This window comes from Pararge aegeria, chromosome 19, assembly GCF_905163445.1.
Source record: "Pararge aegeria chromosome 19, ilParAegt1.1, whole genome shotgun sequence".
Lineage (NCBI taxonomy): Eukaryota > Metazoa > Arthropoda > Insecta > Lepidoptera > Nymphalidae > Pararge > Pararge aegeria.
The window spans coordinates 5,196,750-5,213,888 of NC_053198.1; the positions used below are offsets into that span (position 1 = coordinate 5,196,750).

General features: G+C 35.4%; 1 protein-coding gene across 2 annotated transcripts in view; it reads right to left on the reverse strand.

The window, feature by feature from the left end:
- LOC120632382 (transcription factor kayak) overlaps nucleotides 1–17,139 on the reverse strand; it is a 77,686-nt gene that overhangs the window by 41,255 nt on the left and 19,292 nt on the right. The gene's annotated exons all lie outside the window — the stretch shown is intronic.

The following is a 17,139-nucleotide window of genomic DNA, read 5'->3' on the forward strand; positions in this document are numbered from 1 at the left end:
ATTCATGTAGACGATGAATCGTTAATACAAAGAAATTTTACTCAAAAATTCAAAATTCATTTATTTCAAGTAGGCCTAATATAAGCACTTTGGAAGGTACAGTTGTTAACTTGAAACTAAATCTAGGAGGGTTCTAAACGTGCCCAGGTCTAAAAATAGCCCACAACAGACTTAGCCATGCAACACTAATAATAGTAACCTCTGAACAATAATACATATCTTATCTTAAAGTATTTTTTGCATTATTTCACAGCCCAATACAGGAAGGAAGCAATTTTACATCACGCTACTTAGAAATGCAACGAAAAACAACGGGCGGGCGATGCAACACGGTGGGTCGCGGAATGAAATTTTATAGCATAAATTTACGTATAAGAAGTTATACGCGTACATAGTCGCGGTGAACCGTTAGTGAATATGTAATATAATTACTATGGATACGATGAAAGGTATATTATGTACTTTTTAACGAGTAGGTTTACAAAGCATACCTGAAGATTGGCAAGCGGCCCAGGAGATCAAGGATCTGGGTCGGAGTATTTACAATATTTTCTAATAATATTATTTCTAACCTAAAACCTGATATATAACAGAACATTAGGTTCACCGTATCACAACAATAGAAGTAGGTGAAGATGATGATGATGAAGCCCAAAGAAGAATACTTAACTATTATATAATGCCCAAACATAAGTTTATCATAATGGCCAACACACGGGAGACCACCGGGCAGATCATTTTTTGGCAAAGACGGCCTATCGGTGCAGTGACACTACTCTGTACTGTGTCTGAGGCTGTGGGTTCGATTCCCACAACTCGATAGTGTTTGTGTGATGAACATGAATGTTTTTCGGTTACTGGGTGTTTATGTGCATATCAAAAGTGATTACTCAATATTCATAAAATATTCCTCAGCTATCTTAGTACCCATAACACAAGCTGCGCTTACTTTGGGGATAGATGGCGATGTGTGTATTGTCGTAATATATTTATTTATTATTTTATCAATCAATGATCAATCTCTACGAATACAAGATCTAATTACGAATTAATAAAGGTAAAGATAAAAATGCTCTTCTCTACAGTCCCTGGTGTGCGCTGACCTTTTACGGTCACACAGAAGATGATTTTATTAAATTAGTCTTTGAGTGTACCTTCTCCAGAGATTACAGACCTTTTTACATATAGGTGCAAATTTTTACGATAAAACTTAAATCTGACTATTTAAGCTCACAGATTAGTGAGAAAAAAATTAATGTTTTTGAATAACAGGTTAATGAATGACCCGGCCACCGAACCCAGAGCCCCATGGTCGAACATGCTAACCTTATGTTAAACAAATAAACCCCCCAAACCCCAAAACAAACACTAAGTTTAAATATCTTCAATTTTACTGCCTCTACGGGAAAGATAAATTGATTATAGGTCTGTATGCGAGACGACAAAATACGTGCAATGACAACTATGGGCATGCTAACAAAATAAGGAAAATCGCATAAGTTTGAGTTCAATTAAAATCGTACAAAGAAAACTTATTAAGTAGGTAAGGTTCGTATCCTACATAATCTGTATAAAATATTGTCTCTGGTCTATTTATTTTTGTTTAAATGTCTATCTCTCTCTCTCAATTATGTCTATCTCTTTTAGATCTTTATAGAATAGTTATTAGTTTAGAATAGTTATAGAAAAAACTAAAATTTTTAACACTGAGCGCTAAGATGTCCTCTTAATTAATTGCTATAAAACCAAATATAAATTCAAAGACCTTCTTAAAATATTATGACAGACGATACAATTTAAAAAAAGAACCACTACATAGCGTCGTCAAGGCTGACATAAACAAAAGAGGAGGATGCTCGTTTTGCTTAAGTCGGTTAAATAGAAACGAAAATGTAATTTTTAACACTGAACTCTAAGATGTCTGTTGCTCTAAATTAATTATAATGAAACCAAATATAGCTCCATCGCCCTTCTTAAAATATTATGACAGACTATAAAATTTAAAAAAGATCCCCTTCAATGGCGTCGTCAAGGCAAGACAATACTAACTTGGGAGTTGTTTAATGCATGTACAATCAGCCCGCATACAGAATTTTATATTAATATACGCTGTAAAACTTTGTATAAAAAGCATTAAGTACAAAGAAACTTTTACAAAGGGCGTGTAAAGATGAAGCAATGGTATATCAATATTTTACTACCTAGATGTCCCTCACTTGTGTTGCAATGAAATAATTCCTTTGAGTTTATAAGCAGTAAATAAAACGTTGTACGATTGTAACATGCTAGATGTTGCCTGTTGACCGATATTCGTCCGCGTTTATTTTGGTTTTCAAAAATCTTTTAGCATAGCTACCTTTATTTTCTCAGGTTAAAATGTAACATATTTCGATCTCCAGGATGCAAACTATTTCTTTACTAAGATCAGCCAAGCGGTCAAAAAATTTACAAACGCAATTTTTTTTTAATCAAAATATAAAATACATGTATATAGGCGAAACTAAAAAAGAACAGAGGCCTTATTTTGCGTACATAAATAGTTTTTGCTGCGTAGATAAACTAAAAAGTTCAAAATCACCTATTTTCATCCAAATCGTTAGCGATGTTTCGAAGAAGCGAATTGCACGCATAAAGATGTAAACAGTTATAAGATAAATAAAAATCCGACTGTTTTAATAACATCAAAGAGTTCGCAGGTTACAGTGTTATCGGTTTGGTTTAATTAAATTTAATGGATATATCGTTTATTTCGTTTCTGTCTAGTTAAACTTCACCTGCAAAAATGGCATTTTTTTGATAAAATTAAAACATAAAAACATGTTTCACTTACCTTATTTAGATTGATATACCATATCTATTCTAGATCGATTTAAGGTTTTGATTTAAACAGTTTCGTTATATAATGTAAAACATTACCTTCTGTTTTATTTAGTAAAACAGGTTTTACCTACGTATTTTTTTGAAGTTATGCGCACACCGTCACAAAAAAACGACACCCTGAAGTTAGCTATAAGATTTGACAGTGTACACTTTCAATTGTCAAAGTCTGCGGACTCATTTCGGTGATTCAATTGTTCATAAACTCAAATTTTAATGTTGGTTGTCAAATAATTCATGAGTCTAATATTATTCCCAATTTAATTATGTTTATTATGTCCATTACTTTAATTATATAAATATTTTTTTGTGATACTTTAATATATTTTTTTAGCCAACTGATATTGCGTTATAATAAAACTTTCAATGTATTAAATACCCTTTTCTACATACGTAGAATAAGGCGAGCAATGAAATTTTTGAAAATATTTTATATTTTTATCTCGTTACGTCAAAGGAGTAGATAGGTATAACTTCTAAAGCGTGCACATAAATACAAACACGTTTTTTGTTTTTTGTAACTTCACCCACCCAGTGTTACTTCCACGGCTAAGAAGAAGTCTATGAACCCGTAAAAGGCCTTGCGTAAGGATTAGTTGATTTTTGATGGGCAAGTGTAATCACCACCATATTGCTTTTTGTCACGAAACCGATGACATTTACAATAGCTCATTTTTTTAAATCTGTCAACGCATTTAGCCGTAGTAGCGTAAAAAATGGAGGAGTTGGTGTTCGACGTAAATTGTACAGAGGACCTTGGTGCCAGTTCTCCGTTACCTATATTCCCTTTTTTTTTCACTATAAGTTAAATAAATATACGACGAATACACACATCGCCATCTAGCCCCAAAGCAAGCGTAGCTTGTGTTATGGGTACTAAGATAGCTGATGAATATTTTTATGAATATAATACACATAAATATTTATAATAGCACCCAGACACTGAAAACATTCATGTTCATCACTCTAGCATTTTCCAGTTGTGGGAAAAAAAAAAAAAAAAAAAACCCTCGGGAAGGGGAGGGTGGTGACAAATGTATCTTGTTATCTGGCTTCACCAAGCGCAGTATCCATACATACACCAAGACATTATTCTATAAGATTTGATATAGGAAAAGCCATAAATCAAAAGAAGAAGAAGATTTGATATGACAGCTTTTGTTTTTCCCACCTGATTTAATATAAGTTTAAGAGTGTACAAGTAGGAAATAGGAATCTTCTAGCAAGCGCGCATACATCTTAGACTGCATCTGTCTGTTATTGGACCTTAGTTAGTTGGTTAACAAGAAACTCGATAATGATAGATATCGGTGTCTATTTACGATGTACGTACGGAACACTACAATACTGTCCGAGCGAAATAACGAACATGTTTTTGAGACGTATTGATTTAGACCCAGCTAGCAACAGATAAACATTATACTCTGAGAGATGCCGGTAACATTTTCTTTGACCTGAATAAAGAGAAAATTAATGATAAGGCTCAGGGTTACCGGGAAAGAATGAATGTAATATGTAATAGTTTATAGTAAAGTAATCTGATAGCGGTGATAGCCTCGTTATTAGGACTTCGGCTTTACTTTCGGGGGGCCGAGTTGGAATCCAAGCACACACATCAACTTTTCTAAGTTACGTGCGTCGCAAGCAATTAAAATATCACTTGCTTCAACGGTGAAGGATAAACTCGGGAGGAAACCTAAATGCCTAAGAGTTCCCCATAATGTTCTCAAAGGCATGTGAAGGGACAAAGGCCTAAACCCTTCTCATTGTGAGAGGAGACCAGTGCCCTGTAAAGGGTCGGTGGTAATGGGTTGATAAAATGATAGTAGGTATGCTGACGGCTGAATGGTGCATTTAGCTGCTAACCCTGCTTCCCGAGTCCAAAGCTGTGGGTTCGATTCCCACACGAGGAAAATGTTTGTGTGATGAACACTCACTGAAAAACATTTTCGATGTTTTTCCGTGTCTGGGTGTTTTATCTCCATATTATAAGTATTTATGAATATTAGCTAGATGGCGATGTGTGAATTGTCGTGGTATATTTATTTATTACTTATTTATTACTCATAAAATATAGACCCAAGAGCTGGCGCTTATTTAGACCAAAGGATAAGCCTTGCAATCCGTATAGGAAATAGCGCGAAAGTCTTAGCCACCTTTTCCTTAGGCTAGCGTTGTTTTTTATTCATAATTCTGTCGTGGTTGGTCAATTATATTTAAAGTTACTGTAGAAATAAAAAATGTTTTGGTTAATAATAAATAGTTTTCAAGAAACAATTAAATTAATATTTAATTAATAACCAATTTCCATGACTGATTTGGTGGGTATTTTGATAAAAATACGACTGCATTATCGACACACTTCAGTCCTACATGAACTCGGGCGATAAAAAAATACCTCCCGGTGTCTTAGTTGTTATCATATATTATGAACTCACGAAATAATTGTTCAGTGTTTTGTCACACTTCAACTAAGAGCACCTTTCAAATGTCAGAGCGTGATAGAAGACTGACTAATTATTCCTTTGTTATCTACAACGCCCTTAGAATCATCAATATCACTGTAAACATCATTGATACATCGTCTAAATCTTTCTCAAATTAGTCTGTTTTTGTGGCCTTACTTTCAGCATATACTATGCTCTTCATGACGATATGTTTATTTCATATATTGATCAAAAATATCATCTATCTCTTATTCTATTAGGAAAGTGAATAGTATGTAGCGTGTTCTATTGAAGTAGAGCCTGGTATTTTAAAGTACTTGTTTAGTTATTATGTAAAACCTACATAGCAAGAGCATACTCGAAGTCCATTGTTATTACTACGAACCTATAATATTTAATCTTATCTAAATAATTATATCAATCGATATCTCGACTAAAGTACGCACGTCACAAGTATTTCGAGGGCTTTGTGCTGCATTTAACTATGCATTTTTTTCTTTTTTCAAAATCAAAGAGAAAAGTGTCCTTTTCTATAAGTTTTGGTATCATTTAGATATTCCGTCAAATAAAATATGATATTATAAAATCTATGTGACTGAATGACGGCGAAAAAAGATGCTATTCTTGAGCACATTTCTGACTAAATCGTTATCCGCTGGAAATGGAAAAGTGCACAGAGCGGCAGCCGGCAACGGACCATTGAGGTTGCAAAGTAAACTGTGCAACGTTCTGAAATCGAATCCGGTCATGTCACGCTCTTAAGCACTATTATTAATCGGAGTTGTTTGATATCCTTACTTATATTACAAATGCAAAAGGGTGTTTTTTCTTTTTTTCCTTCACGTCCTAACTAAGACACCAATCAACGTAATTCTTGGCTTAGAGCTAAGCCGAAAGGACCGAGACAAACAGAGGCTACTTTGAATCTCAGTAAAACAAACGATATCCACTGGATTTGTAAAAAAAACTAAAATAAACGCGGACGAAGAACGCACGCAACAGCTATAGTTTAAAATAAAATAAAAAAGTTCTCGAATAATTTATTTTATTGTTCAGAAATGGGAAATACTACGCTACGCTCATTAGTTAATTGCTTGCATTTGGCTATACGGATTATCATGACAATATCTACTAATTGACTTGAAGATTATATAGCAGCCCTACCTAAAAAGGAAATCTGGAGACAAATACCCAGATAAGATACTACAAAACCAGGGTGTGTCTATCTGACTGCAATACTCTATTTATGAAGTTTACACTACATACAGCATTTTGCAGTCCGTTCCGGACTACTACTACTCATTAGTAATGGGAATGATAAAGCTGAAGACTTTGTTTCTTTTATTTTTAGTTTTTTTGACTAATCTCTGAAACCAGTTCAAATTTGAAAATTACTTTTTGCATACTTTTTAAATCAGACTGGTTACAGAGATTAATTACACGAGGGAGGCTTTTTAACATCACGCTGGAGCCGAACAAAAAGAGAAAGTAAAAATGTAGAAATAGCGAAAAGTAGCTTAAATATTTGGGAAAATTTACTCATCAGAATTATGGCGCTGAAAAATTCTTGCAACCTCTCGTTGAATCCAATCTTTGATTCGTCATCATCATCATATCAACAGGTAGACGTCTCCTGCTCGACATAGATCTTTTGAAGAAGTTGCACATTCCACGGTTTTGTGCCACCTATTTCGATTAAGTAAGATCCTAAATTTATGGTCTACGAAATTAAAATGTTTTTAGATTAGGTCTACCCTCTTATTCAGTCTTGCATGAAATGAAACTAAGTAGGTATACTTTTGGAATCATTTTAGTTGAGTAGGTATAGATTCAAAATCCGCGTAACGAAAGAAAAATGTACATTGGTGCACTCAGTAACACCTGTAAGTTCATATCATAGTCATATTCAAATATTTTTGTATTCGAATAGGTCTATGGAAGTCACTTTCGATGCATACATACCATTTTTTACCTTATAATAAGATAATGGTAACTAATAACTAGAGCTACAAACACCTTAACTAACCTGGTCTAAGAAGAAGCCCATTACAAACTTAATCGATTTTTATCTATTCCCAAGATGGATATAGATCTGAGATAACAACGGAATAGCCTACAACTTAATAAAAAAAAAACCACAGACAATTATCGAGGTTCCAGTACAGTGCAAAGGCCTCTATGTTAATGTACTAAATATTTGCGATTCTGGCAAGGTCGACCGTCAGCAGAAGGTCCGTTAACCTGACCGCATAAAATGAAGCATGGTTTCCGTCCAAGTGACATCTATCGATCCTAATGTTTCCAAATTGGTTATTGATTTAAGGTACGAGCTGCCCTCCAAACTACTTAGTAATAATCATTGAGGTTCAGCAAAGGCCTCAGCTCAATAATAATGCAAATGATTGAGATTCTGGCAAGGTCAACCCATCAGATGTCCCAAAAATAAAGTGTGGTTTCCTCCAAAGAGGCACCTATCTACCCTTAAGATTCCACTATGTGCATTGATCATAGATACGAGCTATCCACCAATCTTTTCAGAAATTGAGGCTCATCCAAACCCTCAGCACAATAATAATCTGGCAAGGTTATCCCTCTGACGTAGGTACTGACGGCGTAAAATAAAGCGGTTTCTTTCGAAGTGGCATCTACCTACCTTATTTTTTCTACTATAGGTGATCTTAGATACGGGCAGCCCATCCATCTACTTAAAGAGACAATCGAGGCTCACAGGCCTCAGTTGGCACAATGGTGATGCAAATAATCGCGATTATGGCAAGGTTGACGTCGACGGAGGGTTCGTTCAACTGACCGCGAACGATGACACGGGGCGCGCGCGGCGTCGCGGCGTCAGATGCGCGTGCGCCGCAGCCCTCTCAGTCAACAGATCACACAAAGTGCACAAACAACGTCGCAATTTGGTTTTAGGAAAACAAAAAAAAATAACCGAGTCTTTCGCACCGAAAATCAAATCGCATCGCAATTTGGCTAAAGGTGTAAGTATCCATGATGAAATGTGTTGTAATGATAAAAATGCAGTTACGAATTAACGACTTAGGTCGGATAAAATCTGTTTACTAAGTTTAATGAACTTTAATGACACCACTTGACATGTAATTACAAATAATTATGTAGGTATGTCGACAGAAAACCACTTACCAAATTCCAGCACCAACAATTTGCAATCCAAGTAACACACTGCACAAACAACTATTTAACTACATATGCTTTTTCCTGTGAATATACCCAAAAACTTGTCGCAACTTGAAACAGCAGGCGCGGTACGCGTGCGCGCAACGAAAACAAACCACTGACAGATGTCGGTCGGCGTCGGAAAACCCCTAAAGTACGCGGCGTAGAGGACGCGACGTGTAAATATTATGCTTCGACTGGACAAAGGTTTTTGTTATCTAAAACCGGTGGCAGTGAGCGTGCTTGACACGATGCGCGCGGTCAGCGGTAGAGCGTGGAGTGAGGCTCGCGCGCCGGCCCCGCCGCCGTCTGATAAGCCTGGCGAGACGCCCCCCGGCGACGCCTACGCCCCACCCGGCGCCGTCGCCGCTGCAAGCACCACCACCGCCCCTCGGCAACACCACCGCCAGACGGGCCCCCGCGCAATAAGCAATGCACCGCACCCACGCACAATTTCACAACTGCATCGCGGCGAGGCGCCTCGCCGCAGACTCGACTTTCGACTCCTTAAAAAGACGAGGAAACAGCGTCGATTGCAAAACCGCTCCGCCAGCCCAGATACCGATGAGAACAATGAGGCGCAAACAAACGCAGAACCTTTTTAGTGTCCTCCTAATTGGGCCGAACTACATCGGGCGAACAGCAATTCAGTATGCAACGCTATCTGTTCACTACATAAACGGAATAATTAAATTAGTGCAGACGTGTTGAGCACGAGCACCCGCTAATATTGACCACATATGAAGTGTTGAAATCGAATGTTTACATGAAACAGTAAAACCTCAGAACGATAGGATAACTGACCACAAAATGAAGCATGGCAATGTAAACAAACATCATTTATGGACTAGGTTAATCAACCGCTGATAAGAACGTCGCTAACTCGCAACTCATATCGAATACTAAAAACTATAACTTTAAAGCTAACTTCCAGTTGAAGAAGACCTTTGACGATATAAATTGATCCATAAATGTTATTTTAGTTATAAATAGAGATACTACAACCATGCGGACCGATCGACCGCAAATGGGAAACAGACAGAGATACACTGAGGATAGGATGAAATTTTATAGAACACAATTTAAGTGTTCAGTGCAGCGTGGCAAGATCGTTGTTATAAAACACAAGAGCGCAGTAAAAAAAACTTGAGTAATGTGCCAACTTAAATAAACCAGTAGGTCGTTTGAAGCAATACACAAAAACACACACAAGATACAATGTAACTTAATTAGGCAATTTGTTTAATAACAACCACCTTGGGCAAACTATAACAAGCACAACAAAAACCAAGATTTAGTTCTCAAAGATGCTTAAAAGTAAAATTAAAATGTTTTTAAATCAAGATCAAAAGAACTTTATTCGTTTGACCTTTCGCAATCTTATAAAAATTATATTTGCGTAGGAGTAGCTAAATGCAATAGTGGTTACGAGGAATTGCTACACAGTGTTTTAGCATCAATTTGAAAATTCTTCAATCTCACTTTAAATAAAGTTATAATGTCTACTCAACGCATTTATAATATTGTTTTATTTTGGCAGTAATACTTGATACTAAATAAACGTGTTCAGAGTCAAACTACAGCGACCTTGGTACTGACCGATTCGCGCCGAATACTTCTAAATAATGAGCAAAAACACATTCATATTAACTGCGCCGAAGCAACAAAATTCGTATAAATTCAACAGTGTCGTAAAGTTTGAATTATAGTATGTCAATAAAAGCCAGCGATGTAAACTCATTCGGGATGAAGGGGAATCTTAAAAAATGATTTAAATAACATTGACGTTGAAACGCAGCCACACTCGTAAACCTTTATGAGTGCATTACTCTCAAACTGGTACATCCGCGCAAATTATGCGAACCGGACAATTTGTTATACATGCCTTTGAAGTAATTTAATGCAAGGATTGATCAAGGCAAACATTGCAGCGCTACTCACAATGACCCAATCAAGGAGCATCACAATATTTGAAATATAATGCAAGACAGATTCTGGGCCTGACATAAAAAACTTATAATAAGGTATCTTTTGTGATACGCGAGACCAATGTCATACAACGCAGTCCGTCAACCGAGAAATCTGGCGAGACGCATTAGGCCCACATAAATTACGAGATTAATCTTTTCAAATAATTTGACCTTTTCATCTGACGAGGGTTCATTAAATAATGGCGTCGGTATTGGAAGTGCGCTTATTGTGCCGTCTATCACAATTTTTGTTGTAGGCGGGAGCGATCTTTATTCAATATAAATCCCGATGGAATCTGATTTCTGGTGATAACGAAATAGATCACGGAACTGATTAAAATATAAATACATTTTACAAGTCTAGACTCTAGACGTATCAATACATGAATAAAGAGAACTACGAGTGAACTTTAAATACATATAGCAAATATGTGTTGGTTATCTATTAATTGAATACGTGACCAAAACACGTTTTAAAAGAACAACGTAGATAGGACTTTGTTTGTGAAATTTTCTACGCAGTAAGTTACCGATACTATAAAAACATGAGGATTAAATTATTTAAATACACCTCTAACCCATTGTTCCAAGACGGCATCAGAAACAGTTTACTTGCCTAGTCAGGTAAGAATGTCAAGTATCGGTAGCCTGTGATCGTAGACATATAACAAGCGTGCGTAATAGCATTTTTGTTTTACATTCACATTATAGCAATATTCCATTGTGCACCTTATGAGGTTGGTGTAGAATTCTATTAAAGCCAAATACAATATAGCAAAGGACTTAATAACAATAATCAAACGCACGTGTGCTTGCAGTAAGTATGACATCCTTTAATAAGGCAGTCAAGGCGGAAACGTGGAAAATGTCAGTAATCTGTGGAGCCGTAAGCACGATTCATGACCATAATCGGAACAAGGACTTAGCAGCTGTTGTAAATATCGGTACATGAACATGCTTATTATTTGTGACGTAATTGTTATTGCTGTGTGCAACAAAGAAAACGGAGTTGACGACGAGCAATCCTTTGTTGCAACGAGTTTTTTTTTTAATACATATAAGACAAGCTTTCCGAAAGTTGGAGGGAAATTAATGTCTAAAGATCAGTAGTCGTCGGTGGCATGTTATGTATGTACGGCAAATGCTTCACATGCCAGCTCTATGAGTCACCCGACAGTCTCGGCACCCAATCGTTCACCGGTTACTACCTTTAACGGACCTACCGAAATCTTGGAACGCAATTGTCAAATTTCTATAGCGTCCCGTTAAAGTGCGTAAACTGTACAAATATTTGCAGTACTGTCCCATCCGTGACTTCTTTATAATAATCGGATAAAAAAGACACAAAGGAATAAAATAACCAAAAGCACCGACATAACCAGACAATGGAAGAAGATAAAAGTTAGCAATAGGTAAAGAATTCATAGAAATGTAAACCATAAGTCAAAATCGTAGTATTGTAAGGCTATTTAAAATTCTAATTGCGTTTGTTTGACCGCTGGGAAGCGAGCGTGACTAAAATGCACGAACCCGGGAGCATCAATCAAATACGAATTGACCTTCTAGACGTAAAATGATTTTAATGTTTTGAATTTGTAATCTGAATACCAATTCCAGGAATGCTTTATCATTGTATCTCAGAGTCTGTTATTAAATAATACTTTTTAATACAAATCGCAAAGTGACTAATAAAATAAACGGATAAGCTATCTCGCGATAAGTACATAAACTTATGTGTGAGGAAATTGTTTTCTGCTATACAAACATTCCTTTACAAACAATAATAATATAACAGATAAAACAAAAGCTAAGGTTATTGATATTATCAACTTACACTTTTTAACTGAGTTGGGCTTATAAGGAATCTTGCAACCACTGTTTTATTAAATAACAGAGTAATATAATAATCTTTAAAGGAATTGGCTTTGTCATAACAGCAGTTGCTGGCCTGTGTAAGCTTTCGAAGCGCTACCCTGCTATTGTTTTGCGAACTAAAATAGTCTCAAGACATTTTCACCATCCTCCTTTGTGTTTTCTTCAAGCTAACCACCCGTCATTGGCGAAGTAAACTGTGCCGTTCCGGCATGACAAAAAGCCATTAACTCAAAGAAGAAGAAGAAGAAGAAGCTTTCGAAGTGAGATAAAACTTGTCGAGTCATAGGAGATTTATAGATTTGTTATCACTTTATAATGTAAAAAGATAAAAATGGACAAATGCAAACTGACATGCCAGATCGACGTGGGTGGTGTTATAGTTGACAAGGGAGTGCGCAGGCGCAGTGACATAGTGTCTGACAACCAACAAAGCCGGGCAAACCGTGAGAGCTGAGTTATGGCCATACATAATTTCACGATTAATGAACTAAAGAACTCTGCTCTTTCTGAAACAGTTTTTCCGTTAGCATAAATTATTTCCAAACTACGAATACGTAACAAGATTATATGGAACAAGAGTATTTAAAAATTAGACGGCTTTCTTGTTGCTAGAAAAGAATAATGTTCAATGACTTAGTGCCTCTTTACTTACTTTTCAAATTAAAATTGTAAACTCAGTATAATTAGTGGAAAATTGTACAGACTCTTTTAAGGAAGTAATTAAATAATTGATCCTATCTTATCTGAGTCTTTGTTTTCCTACAAAGCAACAAGTAGGAGAGTCGTAATTTGCAGAACAAATTTAAAATCACCTCGGACTCCGTCAAGTGGTTTCCCTAATAACAAAGAGCTTTTAGCGGGCAACAATCACTTAAGATTTGTAAGGGCCTTTTGGGTTGTAACTTGTTAAGAAAACAGAGAAATCTGTACAGGAGACAATGGACAACACTTTATGTAATGGACCAAAATGGATAACATTGGTCAAGTTATCTTCGACGGAGGCAATAAAGAAGTCAATTCCGACCTTTATTGTTACGACTCGTGCAACTACTTAAATGACGACTAAGTTTATGGTGCTAGCACAGCTACCACTTTCGAGCCACTATTTGAATATTTTATTATTTGCGGCTTCGCCCTGACCACTGCCACTTTTGTTGTTGGGAATGTTGGTATTCACTATGTTGTAAAATTGTGTTGTTACACACAAAGGAAGGTTGTGGTTGTTGGTAAGTCTAACAAAGAAACAAAGTTGTCGTATCTAAAATGAATCTAATTATTAAAAATAAATAATGACCATGTCAAAAATATTTGATCACGAATCAAGGAACAGTGAAAAACTTCACGCCGCACGACGCGGCCTTGAAATAAAGAAACAGGTAATTAGGTTAGTAGGCTGGCGGGAGCAGAACGTGACGAGCCCGCCACAGCCTTCGCGAGTTTTTTTTTAACCAAGTAAAAAAAAGTTGAATTGTTTTGAGAGAGTAATCGAACCCATAAAATTCGTAATATCAATGTCATCTTATCTATCATTGACTTGTTTAAGCGACTGCAAAAATAAGTTAAGTGTGTCTTTATTCATTTGAAGTTTCCTCAAACAACTGAACCTATTTAATGTTATAGGTCAATTTAATAAACGATTTTTCTTCCTTGTATGTCGTTAAGGCATGACATACATTATAATCATTTATTAACCTCCATTCAAAATTGTAATATATATTTTTATTTTATATCTATCATTTTTAATAATAATTAGTGATTTTAATTCAGGCCAAATAGCCATATGACAAAAATTTAAACAAAAAATACTGTGAAGGTAAGCAAATACAGACTACGACGATATAACTTAAATAAAATTGAAATTGCCAATAATAATAATACAAAAAACATACGAATATAATAAAAATAATCTAGTAAAAATCTAAGTTTCTGATCTCGTGAATTTCCAAAATCCAAATAGGTAACCGTATTCATAAATCAGTCATCATTATCTATCCATAAACAAAAATAAAATAAAATAGATGTAATAATTTTTGGAATGTGAATAAAACATAGTTATTGTGAAACTAATAAATGGAATTAAGAATAAGTTTACAAAACATATCGTTTTGATGCCTACTTCCGACTTTGCTAAGTCGTCGATGAATCACGAAGATTTCTAGGAGCTCACATACACAATAAAGATTATTTACTTACTACATAATAATTATGGTAATCTCATGATGGCATACTTTAATTTATCGTGTGTTAAAAAGGCACGAATGCATGACAAGGTCAAATATTAGTTTTGTCTTGAACTGTGAACAGTTTAAAGGCAATCTTAACGAGTTCTTAGATTTTTTTTTTAATTACTGTGATTCTTACTTTTTCATAACATAGTTTTCTAACAAATTATATATGCTGTTCTTATCCCTAAAAAGGAATAACTTGTAAGTATTTACTTTAACTTATCATTAGCCACATTAAACAGTCAAATGGCATTTTCTTGACAATGTACTTTCCTGCGGTCAATTCTAAGTCTCCTACAATTAGAACAAATTGTCCACATCCGGCCTTTATTGGCTGCAGCCGTTTAATAGGTGTCGGTCAACCAAACCCATCTGCTCGATTCAACTAGTTAGTACAATCATGTCATAATCAGGTTACTATTTAATGGGAACCTAGAAATGGGAACATACGAGTCTTTTGTTACATCGACGTGTATGAGACATTACCTCAATTTGAAATGTTTGTATCTTTATATCGATAGTTCTTGTAAAAGTACTTAATTCTTAAAGTTGAAAAGCAGTTAAATTTCAAATACCTACATTTGTCAACCTAGTCTTAGTTTGGATATTTCAAAAATAAAAAGAACTTGTTAGGTTCTGCAAATCGTTAATTTCAAACTTTGAAGAAGAAAGTAATAAATCAATATTTTATAGTAAGTAAATATACACATATAACATTTAAAGTGATTACTATACAAACTATGCGATTTCAGATTTTAGGAAACCAAACTCTGATATTAAATTTAAACCAAAATTGTTGCGCGGGCGCATATAGCGTGTGGGGAATCCCAGACGGACGTGCGTTCTTGGAAGCAATACAGGAGAAATTTCACAAACGCGATGTAGGTCAAGTCAGCCGGACTTGAAGTTTTCGCCTCGCAAAGGTTAACATCGATACCGGCGGCGTGCCGCCGACCGACAAGTCCGGTTGTGCTCTTGCGCAATTGATAGACTCGTTTATCAGATCTTAAAAGATCAGTTGTTTCGCGAACGACCAATGCAATAAGTTTAAACGGCGAGACAAAGAATGGCAAATTTCAATTAGTCCTGTTCACGATATCTTATATTCTATCAGTAAAATTTTTGAATCTTTCAGTTAAATATCTGGAGTCTTACTCAAAAATAACGGTCTACACTGCTACTAATAACTTTGTACATAAATTTCTAAATAAAACTATACCTATTTCTAATATTTCCATTATAAAAGTATGGCAATTGTGGTATTGTGCAACCGAATCACGTCTTTTTTATATTATCCGAGTTAACTATTCAGAAGTAAGCTAAACGACGAATCTAAGCACATTAACAATTATTCAGTCAGAATAATTGTTTATGTGCGTAGATTCGTAGTTTCGATAAGCGAATAATTAAAAGAAATACTTATAGATGAACTTGACTTGAAACTTAAGATTATTAGACGCCAAGAATCCTTAATTTAGTTTTTTTTTAAAATTTGATGTACCCAAGTCAGTCACGCATCTCAGACGAAGCAATAGACACCACTTGCACAAAACCACAACAAGCCGTTTAGGCTCTAGGGCATACAAAAGAAATATACCTACATACACACATACCTACACTCAAAAAACATAACACTCCTTTCGTAGTCGGGTAAAAGGTTCACGCTGAAAATGAAATGGGGGCGAAAATAGCCCAGGATACTTTCGATGGATTAACTTAGTAAAAGTTGGAAGTAGAAGAAAGAAGACCTTAATCATAATTTTATAATATTTAAAAATCAAATCAGATTTGCCAGAATTGTAATAGCAAAAAGACACATTTTGATAGTAGATTGAACATTGATTAAAGGTCAGGTAGAACGTGACTTAAGAACTATGCTTGCACCACATTGGTAAAACCCAAGGATTTCATTCATGTAAAGAAATAGTACCTATGAAACGTGTTTAAAAAGTAAACAGGGCGGTCGGTGACGCCTAATAGTACATTAGTACTACATTATATAAATTTGTCGGACTATTTAACATAAGATCACTTTTTTAAACAGCAGCATTACCTATAATTAAGGTATGTACGTTTGTGATCCCTAAGAAAATACCAAAGGCTGGATTTCAAATCGTAAGTGATTCGTAAGAAGTGAAAACAGCTTTGAGGTAGGTCAAATTGCTAAAGGATGCATAACAGTACATAAATAGCATGTGTATTACATTATACATCGAAATAATACCCATGCACTTCAATTTAAGAACGTTCATTATTCAAAAAATTACCTCAAAATCTACCTTTTTTATTAAGTTACACCTTTATAGAGAGCTACGTGATTAAACTCACTCACACCATCTATTGTGAAATTCAATATCGTAAAGCGTTATAAGGAAAAAAATACGTTTACTGATTGCAAAAACGCTGTGTAATTATAAAAAGGAAACCCCAATTTTATTCTACAAAAAGAAGTAAAACCTGTCCTCGGAATCGTACATATAGATTGCCATAAATTCATTTAAGTAGCTCGCTCAGTCGCCAGACTTCTGAGAACTTCTCAATATGCACGCCGATAGA